This window comes from Schistocerca cancellata, chromosome 1, assembly GCF_023864275.1.
Source record: "Schistocerca cancellata isolate TAMUIC-IGC-003103 chromosome 1, iqSchCanc2.1, whole genome shotgun sequence".
Classification (NCBI taxonomy): Eukaryota; Metazoa; Arthropoda; class Insecta; order Orthoptera; family Acrididae; genus Schistocerca; species Schistocerca cancellata.
This window is the reverse complement of record NC_064626.1, coordinates 798,321,692-798,334,907: the sequence shown is the minus strand read 5'-3', so window position 1 is coordinate 798,334,907 and position 13,216 is coordinate 798,321,692. Positions and strand designations below refer to the sequence as shown.

Sequence of the window (13,216 nt, the reverse complement as noted above, 5' to 3'; positions counted from 1 at the left end):
TTGTTCCAGAGAACGCCTCACTTAAAGTGCAACTACTCAAAGAGGTCCAGTGTGGACTGTAATTATCGTATGTCGGCAAAACGTGGTAGATATTCTAATACGGTAATGCCGAAACAATGCACGCTGAAAAAAAAATTAGTTCCCATTTTGGCCACAAGGTGCAGATCTTGCTCAGAAAATGCAAGAAAGATACATAGATATCTTGCCCTATGTAATGGATTAGTAAAAGGATGTGAGCAGAAGAGGTCAAACAAACGAGAAAGGCATAAAGGTGATTCCATTATTAAACGCCGCTTACACACTTTGTTCAATATGAGCACCAGAGACGTCGACAAGATGCTGTATAGCGGCAAATTCGCTCCCGGTTGCCAAAATTGGAACTAATCTTTTCCAGCGTAATTCGGTTCTGGATTAACGCATTAGAATATCCGTGAAAGGACTTCTCGAGAAGCTGAATTGTAATTATAACCACCCCGTACTTGCCGGCGGGAGTGGCCGTGCGGTTCTAGGCTCTACAGTCTGGAGCCGAGCGACCGCTGCGGTCGCAGGTTCGAATCCTGCCTCGGGCATGGATGTGTTTGATGTCCTTAGGTTAGTTAGGTTTAATTAGTTCTAAGTTCTAGGCGACTGATGACCTCAGAAGTTAAGTCGCATAGTGCTCAGAGCCATTTGAACCATTTGAGCCACCCCGTACTTCCTGTACTGCAATACGTGTCCGCTGCGTCTCCAGGCGGCTTCAATCCCGCGGTGGTCAGTGATCATAATGTTTTGGCTAATCACTGTACGCTGTGCCAAACACTACACAGAGCATGGAGAAGGCGGCTTCATAGCAGCATTTGCTACTCCCTGTCCTATTCCGAGCTCGCATTTTCGTTGCGCGAAGCGATGGAGGCAGCAGAGGTGTTGCGGTCTATTGCCAATACTGGCTGTCTGTATATACCACGATAGGGTTTCGCCATTCTGTCAGATACAAATGCCGAACACGATAGTCTTCCCTCTCGATAATAACACGTGACCGTCCGGAGCCCGGTCTTCATACGACTTTACCTTCCCGTGACCACCGCTGCCAGCAGTCATGTCCACTGGCCAAGTCTTCCTGCAGTATCGCAGAAGGAACCCAGCTTCTCGTAGCCCTATTACAGGACCTCTTTCAAACTCAGCGTGGCATTGATAATAGCGTCTTGGTCGCCTTAAAGGCATTCTTGACGAACATCAGTTGAACACGTCCAATCTCAAAAGTAACTCACGCTCACGACCGGTAGAACGTATGTTTAAAGCAAATCTGATTTGCGTCCTCATAATGGTGCTACGAGGCCACTCTTATGCAACTGGCGCGAAGCTGAAATAGACGTCGTCTTTCAGATGTAGAAACGCGCCTAACGACTTTCGTTCTGTCAGTGTATCGTAGAATTTCATTAAAACTAAGCTTCTACTTCAGCTTATCAATGCTAAAGCATGCAATTTAAAATTTTGAGCATGTCAAAATATAACTCCTTTTAACGATAAAGCGTACCAAAACTTTTAAAGAACCAAAATGTATAGTTTTTATAATCATGACACGACCGTTCTTCCTTTTAAAACTGCCCTTCTTTTTATTTTCGTAGTCATTCGACTTTGTTTCACTGTAGCACAATATAAGTTATATTTTTCTTTTTTCTGTACTTATGGTGTAATGTAAACTTACGAAAAGTCAGTTTCATATTCAGCTAGATTGCTTCAACATGAAATCTGAAAGATTTCGGTGAATAAAATAAGGAACTTTTTAGCACCTGAAGCGATTATTCATCAGTAACTTTTTTGTGGTACGAATCCCTCGCGTGCGACCGTGAGTAGGTTTTTGCAATATGCCGCTTGTGACATCAGTTGTATTCGTATGCACTTTAATGTTATCAAGAAGCCTACTGTCACGAATATTGTCTGCCGCTTAAACGAAAGGAAAAATTTGTGGCTTTTGCTTCTCGCTCCATACTCTAGTGGTGTGGGGTTGTTTTGGGGAAGGAGACCAGACAGCGAGGTCATCGGACTCATCGGATTAGGGAAGGACGGGGAAGGAAGTCGGCCGTGCCCTTTAAAAGGAACCATCCTGGCATTTGCCTGGAGCGATTTAGGGAAAACACGGAAAACCTAAATCAGGATGGCCGGACGCGGGTTTGAACCGTCGTTCTCCCGAATGCGAGTCCAATGTCTAACCACTGAGCCACCTCGCTCGATTCTACTGGTGTGAGGTAGAGAGTCGATAGTGTTACTCGTAGTATGAGGGAATAGTTCCTCCATGTAGCATAAATAACGTGCGGAGCTGTAGATATGCCTGTCGGAGATTGTGAGAGAAGAGGATCAGCAGTAGCCAGGACGGTGGCTGGGAAAGGGGCGATGGACTGGTCCTCTAGGGATGCGGCTCCGTGGTGCGTGCCCAGAAAACTGCAGCGCGAGCGCGGGGTCGATGTTACTCGCAGACAAAGCGGCACAGCCCAGCCGCGTGCTGTACGTCTGTGGAGAAAAGTTGCAGTGCTGCTGTTCAGCCGCTTGTCCTATCATTTAGAGGTGTTCCATATCGCGACCGTTCTCGTTGTACTAAATGCGGTGTCACGAGTGTTGAGAGTGCCTGTAGTTTCACACACCCACTTCCATGTATGTTTTCGCAATTGTATATGTTGATGAGTAATGTTTTATAAGTTTTAGGGTCTTCCTCACTCTCCCCCTCCCCACTCTCAAAATTTATAGATACTAACTTTGTAGCTGCAGTGATACCAATAGTAACGATTCATTCATTTTTGTAACAATGGGATCAATATTTTAAGTGCTGTATCATATGGCATATCGAGAGAAAAATTTAACTGAGAAACCTACGGAGTCATAACGGGGCGATCAAAAAAGTTTCCGTTTGAGGTGGGTTCCTGCACCGTATAATTAACGTAGCGCGACTCCCATGCGGGTACATAAGCATCGACATGGAGGCAAGGGATTAGTGAGGCATTCGTGTCTTCCCGACGTGAGTGCGGCAAATGTGGAAACGTGAAGTATGGTGATGTTGTTAAAAAATGTGTCCAAACAGGACCAACGTGGTGTTGTGCTTTTCTTGGCTGCCGAAGGACAAAAACCGGTAGACATCGATCGGATAGTGAAGAAAGTATATGGGGCAGAATGTCTGTCGAAAACCACCGTTGTGGTCGAAAACCACCGTTGTGGGTTGGTGCGCAACAAGGGCTGCTGCTGTTCACAAGTGCGCACGTTTCGGTATCGCAATTGTCGTGACACAGAAGTTACGCTAACTCAAGTAGCAGACACTCGAGTACCCGCCCTGTAGTTCTGATCTGTTCCCATGCGATTATCACGCTTTCGGTCCATTAAAAAAGACTTTAAAGGATCGACGATTCCTGTCGAACGAGGATGTGCTGCAGACAGTTGCGGACGCCGTCACGCAGCAGGAGACGGTCTTTTACCAAACAGGTATCTTCAACCCCCGACGGTGAAATGATTTGCCTTAATGCTCACGACGGTTTTTGACAGAATGGCGTATCGGGTTTGATAGCCCGTCATACAAGTAGACAGGAAGGCTGGTCAGAAGATGAAATTCCAAGTATGTGCCAGAATCAAACTCTTAAAAAGTCCTCACAACTGGTTACCTCTTAACAGAGAGTGTGAGTAACTTATCCTTCGTTTCCAAGCTTCCAAAACCTATCCCTCTCTCCACCCTGAGGAAAAAATGGTTCAAATGGGTCTAAGCACTATGGGACTTAACATCTGAAGTCATCAGTACCTTAGACTTAGAACTACTTGGACCTAACTAACCTAAGGACATCGCACACATCCAGGCCCGAGGCCGGATTCGAACCTACGACCGTAGCAGCAGTGCGCTTCTGGACTGAAGCGCCTAGAACCGCTCTGCCACAGTGGCCGGCCGACGCTGAGGACGGAATACGCAAACTCCGTTAAGCTGTGTAAAGCTTTCTTTTCTATTTTTAACTTTTTACGGCAGACACAGGGCGGTTATTGCCGTATCCCGCTACTAGTGCGTGTGAGAGTGCCGGGTGTAGTGTTGCCGCGCGCGTGTGCTTACATCAACCGCCTACCGTATCAGCGCGGGCCGGCACTAGAGGCCGTCTGCAGGAAGCGTGCACACGGCACGGTCTCCGCCGCGTCGTGTATCGGCGACTCGCCCCTGTATACGCGCGGAGCAGCGCTCACTCATCCTCACTGTGTTCTTTTAGTTTGTACGGCTCACATCAGTTGTTCTGTGTCTCGCTTGTGTTGCACCTTCTGCATGATTCTTTTGTCCTGTTACATGTGGAGTCACGAGAGGCGTATTTCCGTTATTGTTCGGAAGTTTATGAATAAATCTATATTTGTGATACATGGATTGGTTTCGTGTATCACTTGGTTACTACACATATAATTAAACTTTCGCTTCTTTAGGCCCCTCATGAAGAACGGGTGATCGAACGACAATGAAACTTTGTGGAAACATGTATAAGGCGTACGAAAGAGAAATAACGAATAAACCAGTGAAAGGAACACGTCTACGACAGCCTGGAAACTGCAACAGATACGATTTCACAATTGCTCGCAGAACATTTCGAACGCTGGCCGATGGAATAATGAGCTGTCGTAACACAGCGCGTGCATTGCTTGAAGAGCACCCAATGCGTCCAGCATTCTCAGCCACGGCAACAATAACTTCAACAATTTGTGGCGCAACTGGTCATCGGTCTCTCCCAGAAGCAGTCCACAAATCACCAGTTAATCGAACGAATGATGTTATTCAATCCCAGTGCGGACAGAGCACTTATCGGCATTCCTTTAATACTCCGATACTCGCGAAGAGCAGCAACATTATTCGTGTTGTCTTGATAAAACAGCTTTTTGAACAAAGTCCTGCTCACCTTTTACGGTCCCATGTGGACTGTCGGCAGATGCAATGCACTCTGATGCTTGTTTCAGTTATACGTCGGCGTGCCAGCACCGGCGCCTAACGGCAAGTCATGACACTAACACTATAACAGCGCTAATTCTGCAGCACATGGTCTGAACGTCATTTCTATGAAGCTGAGTGTGGTATCGATAGCTACGATTCAATGGCTTAGGTGCAAGTTCATAGGTTGGCAGTAAGACACCGACACCGACGACAGCGCCCTCTAGCAGGCGCTTTCAGCTCTACGAGCGCCGCTGCAGATTCTACCCATTTAATCAAGAGCAGACGGCCGGGACACTTCGTTTCATATAGAGACCTTGCACTACTTACGACGGGTCTAAGACTTCGCACCTACGTGCCCATCATTTCAAAGTTATGTAACTATTTATGGACTTGGTTTTTGCCTATAGTAAACATCTATAATTTTACACGCTGTGCCGAAGTGTTTTACCTCTCATGCTCCTACTCGCTCCCGTCATTCGGCCAACCTTCCAGTTTTCAAAGCAGACCCACGCGCCGCCTTCCAGGCGGGATACAAAACTGAGTACCCATAAGGTAAATAATTTTTCCCTCTACATTGGCTCAAGTAGAGGTTTAGTTATAACCATCCTGTACTTGCATTTTTCACTGTGAAGTACTCGCTAGCCAACCTCTCTCCTTGTAAGTATAAAGTGTAGTGTGTCGTGTGAACTACTGTTGCACTGGCTATTGTTTGAATGACTGTCGCTATTGTTACCTAAGCCCTAGGTCAGCTGGCGGCTGTGATTATTTGATAAAAGTGCTGGCAGTTGGCAGTAGGAACCATCTCTTAACTTGCAGGCACGGGGGTTTCATTCCAGCATACGGCCGTCGCTGTGTGCTAACGACATGCCCCTCCGTGTCCCAATTCCGGTGATGCCTAAGGGCTGAGGATGACACGGCGGCCGATCGGTACCGCTGCGCCTTCACGGCCTGTTCGGACGGTCTTCGTTTGTTTATATGACCGTCGCTGGGATAATTGCACAGCAGAAAACAAGGGAGATCGACGATAGCTGGTTTAGCATACTAAGTTGGTCAATAATGATAAGAATTACACGAAAAGTAAATCACTGACAAATAACAGTGCTTTTCAGTGAACGGAACATGTACTGCTTCATTATGATTAACGGAAATCGTTAACACAAAATTTCAGTTAACAATTTAAAATAGGCTTGTCCCTATCACAAGTAAGGTAGCGAGCACAGCAATCAGTGCCTCTGACCCTATACTACTACTGACTTGAAGAACACACTTCAACACACTGTGAGGCTAACTGCCAAGGCTGAAGTATAGATAAATGGTTGGAAAGAGCCATGAGGCATAGCAGGACTGAGGACTTTTGTGGAGACGGAACTCCCGACATGCGGTCTTCACTTGGCCGCGAGTTCTGTATAGGAACCGGCGGCGTCGAGCGTTGCTGCAGCGTCGTCGGCGGTGAATTACTACGAATAAAGTGGCAGTGCAGTTGATGAAATTAATAACTCTGAAACATGGCTTAATTGGCAGGGGAATACTTAACTTCGTCGACCTGGCAACGCTTGCTTTGTCTGTATCGGAACGCAGACAAAGATGGACGTGCTGCGGTAACGAGTCTCAGTCTATCAGTCCATCTCATTTGTCGAATAAGGGCGGGTCGAAGCGTAGCCACAGAGTGAGAGGGAAGCGAGGTGCGGTGGTAGTTTTATCAGCTCGCTTTCCAGAAAGCGGGATACTGCCAAAGGCGGCTTACACACGTAACTGCATGCTCAATCGTGCGTGCCCAAGCATGCTAGAACGTGTGCAAGATAAATCTGCGCAAGTATAGGGATTGTAAAAGCAGCTTGATGCTTGATCGAACTTCGATTATGCATACTTGTGCAAGCGTTCTAGCTTATGCGTGCTTGAGTGTGCATGCTGCCAGCTCTTTAGAGACGATGACGTCGACTCCTCTATACGCCCCATGGACTTGGGAGGAGCCGTTGTAAAGGTATTCAGGGTGACGCCTACTGTGCGTCGTGGAGGAGAGCGTTTAACCAAGTAGCCGCGTTCAAAATGGGTAACGGATGCCGTCTTGAGTATTTTAATTAAATAATAGGTGGCGAATGCTATTAATTTTGGATACAGTGACTTCTGTGCCAACGAGGTTGTTAGTAGCTCTCCTTGCTCAGTCTAACGTGACTAAACATACAAAATTCGACCATAAAGTTCTAATATATCTAAACTAAGAGTCATATGACAAATTAAATTATGTGTACGTTTCTTTAATTATTGTAGATTTAATGATATGATATTATTCACAGGAAAAAAATGGTTCAAATGGCTCTCAGCACTATGGGACTTAACTGCTGAGGTCATCAGTCCCCTAGAACTTAGTACTACTTAAACCTAACTAACCTAAGGACATCACACACATCCATGCCCGAGGCAGGATTCGAACCTGCGACCGCAGCGGTCACGCGGTTCCAGACTATAGCGCCTAGAACCGCACTGCCACAACGGCCGGCTATTCACAGCAAGCTCTCGTGCTTTCAGGTACAGTCCTTTAAGGACTAGGCGACTTTATTATATCGAAAGAGTTCTGGTACATTCGATGTTTATCAGCGATGAATTAGCAACATAATTATAATTCTAGGTTTGGATCTGTTTTTCTGTTTTCTTACAAAAGAGCGGTGAGAGGGCTTGATTCGTCCCTCCCAAACGCACGTAGTTCTGTAAACTTTCCTTTTCTTGCTGACTTAATTCGTTCAACTGTTCAAGATACGTAACGTCATTCTTCCCTCACCATTAGCTCCATTAGGTTCCTTACAGTGGCTGGTAATGCTGTGGAATGGTCTCACCATCTGTCAGTAGTAGGCAAGCAGTGCTCGAGGGTCTGTCCTCGCTGTAGATCTGGATATATGGCTTCCTACGAGCTTGTCTGAGATGATCTGCCGGACGTGCTCTATTGCTTGTTAGGGAACACTTAGTGCGGTTGTCTAAGTTCTTAATCAGTTAATCACACCATTCAGCACTCACATCCCCACCACAGTCTTCCTTCCGACTCCTAATTGCTAGACGGAATCCCACGCTCACTGTTGATCAAATGCAGTCCGAATGCAATTTGGGTATCTCCCTCCCCCCCCCCCCTCTCTCTCTCTCTCTCTCTCTCTCTCTCTCTCTCTCTCTCTCTCTCTGTCAGATAACCTATTTATAATCTCCCAGAAATCCACTTATGTACCTGACCAAACAGCCAGCCGCAGGCTAACTTGTGAAATCTTGGGCGTGAAGCGAAAAGACTACACAAAGTCCCGCCATCTCTGGAGAAGGAATGACAACCATTTCCGCTACAAGCGGCCAGTCGCTCTATCGGTAGGCAGCGCTATCTGACGTTGAATTAAACTCAGATCAGACATGCTCCCAAGATGACCCAGACACCGGAGTAGCTGAGCCATGTACCTCGTCTGATGACTACAGTAGGCTGAGCGCTAGAGTTAATACTATGATAAGTTCGGTGTGGACTTAGTGTACCGACCCGAAGAAGTATGCCTGCCTGTATGCGTAACAGTTTGGCAGGTCGATGTGTGTTTGTTGACGTGCGGCGTACACCGGCCTGTGTTATGATTGATAATCTGTGCATGCATGGCGGTGTTGTGTAGCCGACGGTTGGCGCCTGCTAATTCCGCAGTCTGTCCGTCATGGATGTATTGACGTGCGACTACCATCCTAGGAGAAAGCCCTGGAATAGAACAAGAACAGATTTTACACTAAGGTGACAAGAGTCATGGGATAGCCTTATGCACATTAACATATGGCGGTAGTATCGTATAAACGGTCAGTGCATTGGCGGTTCTCTCATTTGTACTCAAAGGAGTCATGTGAAAATGTTTCCGACGTGATTATGGCCGCATCACGGGAACTAACAGACTTTGAATGCGGAGCAGCAGTTGGAGCTAGACGCATCGGACATTCCGTTTCAAGACAGTCAAGAGTGTGCCGAGAATATAAAATTTTCAGACATTACCTCTCACCACGGACAACACAGTTGTCTACAGCCTTCAGTTAACAACCGAGACCATTGGCGTTTGCGTAGAGTTGTCAGTGCTAGCAGACAAGCAACACTGCGTGAAGTAACAGCATATATCAATGTGGGACGTAGGACTAACGTATCCGTTAGGACAGTGCAGCGAAATTTGGCGCTTAGTGGGCTATAGTAGCAAACGACCGTGTTCCTTTAACAGCCGACATCGCTTGCAGCGCCCCTCCTGGGATCGTGACCATATCGGTTGAACGCTAGACGACTAGAAAACCGTGGCCTGGTGACATGAGTCCCGATTTCTGTTGGAAAGAGCTGATGTTAGGGTTAGAGTTTGGCGCAGACCCCACGAGGCCATGGACCCAACTTGTGAACAAGGTATTGTGCAAGCTGGTGGTGGCTTCATAACGGTTAGGCTGTGTTGACAGGGAATGGACTGGGTCCTCTAGTTCAACAGAATCGATCATTCATTGGAAATGGTTAAGTTCGGATACTTGTAGACCATTTGCAGCCATCATGTTCCCAAACAACGATAGAATGACAGTGCTCCATGCCACTGGATCACAATTGTTCGCGACTGGTTTGAAGAACATTCTGGACAATAAGAGCGAATGATTTGGCCACTCAGATAGTCCGACCGACATGAACCCCATCGAACATTTATGGAACGTAATCGAGAGGCCAGTTTGTGCACAGGAACGTGCACGGACAGCTCTTTAGCACCGAGCGAGGTGGCGCAGTGGCTAGCACACTGGACTCGCATTCGGGAGGACGACGGTTCAGTCCCGCGTCCGGCCATGCTGATTTAGGTTTTCCGTGATTTCCCTAAATCGCTCCATGCAAATGCCGGGATGGTTCCTTTGAAAGGGCACGGCCGACTTCCTTCCCCGTCCTTCCCTAATCCGATGAGACCGATGACCTCGCTGTCTGGTCTCCTTTCCTAAAACAACCCCAACCCAACTCTTTAGCAATTATGGACAGCTATAGATGCAGCATGGCTCAATCTTCGTGCAGGAGTCTTCCAACGACGTGTTGAGTCCGTGCAACGTCGAGCTGCTGCACTACGTCCGACACGATATTAGGTGGTATCCCATGACTTTTGTCACATCAGAATAGTTTTTTTTTTAAACCAAACGTGTTTCACGAACTTCTTTCAGCCACTTTCGGCCATCTACAGAGAAATAATTTTTCGTTCAACGATAAATAATTTCTTGTCATGTACATATTATTTAATAGGAGCACTTCATTGTCATTTCAGTGTTCATAGGCGGCGATCTGTGGCGGATCTGACGACAGAGTGCAATGCTGGAGCAGGCGTCAGTGTTTCGGAGCACACCGTTCAGTTGTTACTGAACGTTGTGTTCCGATATTGGCACAACGACATCGTCAGTTACGACTGCACTGGGTACAGGATCATGTGCCGTGGACCATGCATCTGCGGGAACGTATCGCCAAGTTGGATAATTGTTTCACGAGGTCAGTGGTCGGGAGCCGGATACTACGTTATGCAGGCGAGCGGCTGCACCGCACCATCATGCAGGCCAGTTAGGACAGTTATTGTTTCGGGGGATGTTCACCTGACCTTCCGTTGAGTCCGTGGTAGCAATCGAAGCACAATGACGCAGTGACGGAGAGAGCGAGATGGGTTTCATACGATCGTCGCTTTCGGAACCCATGTTAATTTGTAAAGAGAACATTTTCGGTCTTCAGAAATGTCTCCACACGCGAGCATAAAACATGTTCCAAAATCCTACAGCAGACCGTCGTTAAGAGACATAGTCCTATAGTTTTGTGCGTCTGCTCGACAACCCCCTTTTGAAAACTGGAATGACCTGCTTCGCTCCTCTAGAGACTTACGGCACATTGCTGCTAGAGGAGGGGCAAGCTCTTTCGCATATTCTATGCAGACTCGAAATGGTATCCTTTCAGGTCCAGTGGCCTTTCCTGTGTTGAGCGATGTCAGTAGCTTTTCATCACTTAGTCAGATATTTACACATCTCTCATTTTGCCCTTCGTGCGACGATTTGAAGGAGGAACTGCAGTGCGATCTTTCTCTGCGAAACAGTTTTGTAAAAAAAGACGTTTAGTAGTTCGGTCGTTTGTCTCATCCTCTCCTTCAATGCCATTACGGTCACAGACTATCTGGACAGATGGCTTCTACCCGTTTACTGATTTAGTGTAAGACGAAAACTTGTTAGGATTTTCTGTGAAATCTATAGATAGAATTTCACTTTCAAATCGGATGGACTCTTGGTTCATAGCCCTCCTTACCCTAATTTGGCGTTGTTTAGTTCTTGTTTGTCTGTGACGCTTTGGCTACGTTTAAATCTGCAGTTAAGCTCTCTTTGCTTTCGTGGCAGCTTCGTTGACGACGATGACTTCTTCCAGCAGGAAAGCGTAGCTGCCTGTCTGACAAGGCCACAGTCGGGTTACAGTGGTTTGAAGATTAGATGAGGTACTCGCGTTGATGTCTTTGCCACTAAAGCTGCCTAATTGGTATCCTATGTAAAACGCCAAGGATGTAAAACGCCATATCGCGCCCACAGTCCACCAGCCCATAATTTTCGGGAATTGGTTGACCTGTCCGTAGTCTTAAGGTGCCATATACCTCCGAAAAACTTCCAACGACTTCTGGAATCTGTACTGCACGGAATGGTTGCCTTATTGGGTTCCAAAAGTGTGGATGCACACCACTAACGAGATGGTCGCAGTGTTTTGGCTCGCAAGTGTAAATTCATTGTCCCTTGTGTAAGCACTCTTGGACGCAAACATCATTGACAACTATCTGTCCCAACTTTGCTGTACACTCTAGTTAATCGTACTGCTACATTGTTCCTGTTTACTGCGCAGGACCTTGCTGCTAAGATGTTTGAGGGATCATGGGAACTCTTTGAGGGTAGCAGCGGAGTCCGAACTTGGAGAGGGAAGGAGATTGAATGGTATATAGTAATGGAAACAGATTGCCGATAGTCACATCTGTATGCTATAATGTTACACATCCCTTACTATCAAAATGATTGTAGATGTACAAAAAGTAACTATCCTACGTTGAACTAATTATTAGTTGGTTTCTTGGTTTGGGAGAGAGGGGGGGGGGGGGCGGCGGCGGGGACCAAACAGTGAGATCATCGGTCCCACCGGGTTATGGAAGGATGACAGAAACATTATATTAACAGATAAATATTATTTAATTTGCTATGGCGGTCTCATTATGTAGGGTGTCGGTTCCTCTTTATGCTTTACAGTTAACAGACCCATGATTTTTTTGTTTCAGTAAAGGTCGCTCGAATATTGTTGATTTTGACATCATCAGTATTTATTCATTAACTCTTGACACACAGAAGTGCAGCCCTTTCACAAACTGCTGCCGATGTCAGTGCTGGGCTATCAAAAAGTGTCAGCGTGCGAACCAGTCAACGAAACATCATCGATATTGGCACTCGGAGCCGAAGTCCCACTCGTGTACCCGTGATGACAGCACGACACAAAGCTTTTCGCCTCGCCTGGGCCCGTCAACAGCGACATTGAACTGTTGATGACTGGTAACATGTTGGCTAGTCCGATAAGTCTCGTTTCAAATTCTGTCGAGCGGTTGGACGTGTACGGGCATGGAGAAAACATCATGAATCCATGGACCCTACATGTCAGCAGGAGACTGTTCAAGCTGGTGGAAGGTCTGTAATAGTGTGCGGCGTGTGCAGCTGGAGTGATATGGGACCCCTGATGTGTCAAGACACGACTCTGACATGTGACACGTACGTAAGCATTCTGTCTGGTAGCCTGCATCCATTTATGTGCATTGTGCATTCCGACGGATTTCGGCAGTTCTAGTAGGACAATGCGACACCCCACACGTCCAGAATTGCTGCAGAGCGTCTCCAGGAACACTCTTCCAATTTTAAACACTTCCGCTGGCCACCAAACTCCGCGGAGATGAACATTATTGAGCATATCTGGGACGCCTTGCAACGTGCTGTGCCGAAGAGATCTCCACCCCCTCGTACACGTAATCCCTGCAGGATTTATGATGTCAGTTCCCTCCAGCACTACTTCAGATGTTAGTTAGGTTGACTTCTGCCTGTTCGCGGTGGCCCTACACGATATTAGGCAGGTGTACCGGTTTCTTTGTCTCTTCAGTGTATATCTGAAATCTTAAAATGAGAATACAGAAAATATATGTAAGCCATACGAATAATAATAATAATGTTTTGTAATGAAGAAAAGACTGTGTACTCATCGTGTATTTGTTTAAAGTGAGCCACTTTCGATACACAGTAGAGTGGTAACGCGCGGAACGA

At 46.7% G+C, this 13,216-nt stretch overlaps 1 protein-coding gene across 2 annotated transcripts in view; it reads left to right on the top strand.

Moving 5' to 3' along the window:
* Nucleotides 1-13,216, top strand: part of LOC126187797 (colorectal mutant cancer protein) — a 582,723-nt gene that overhangs the window by 176,573 nt on the left and 392,934 nt on the right. The gene's annotated exons all lie outside the window — the stretch shown is intronic.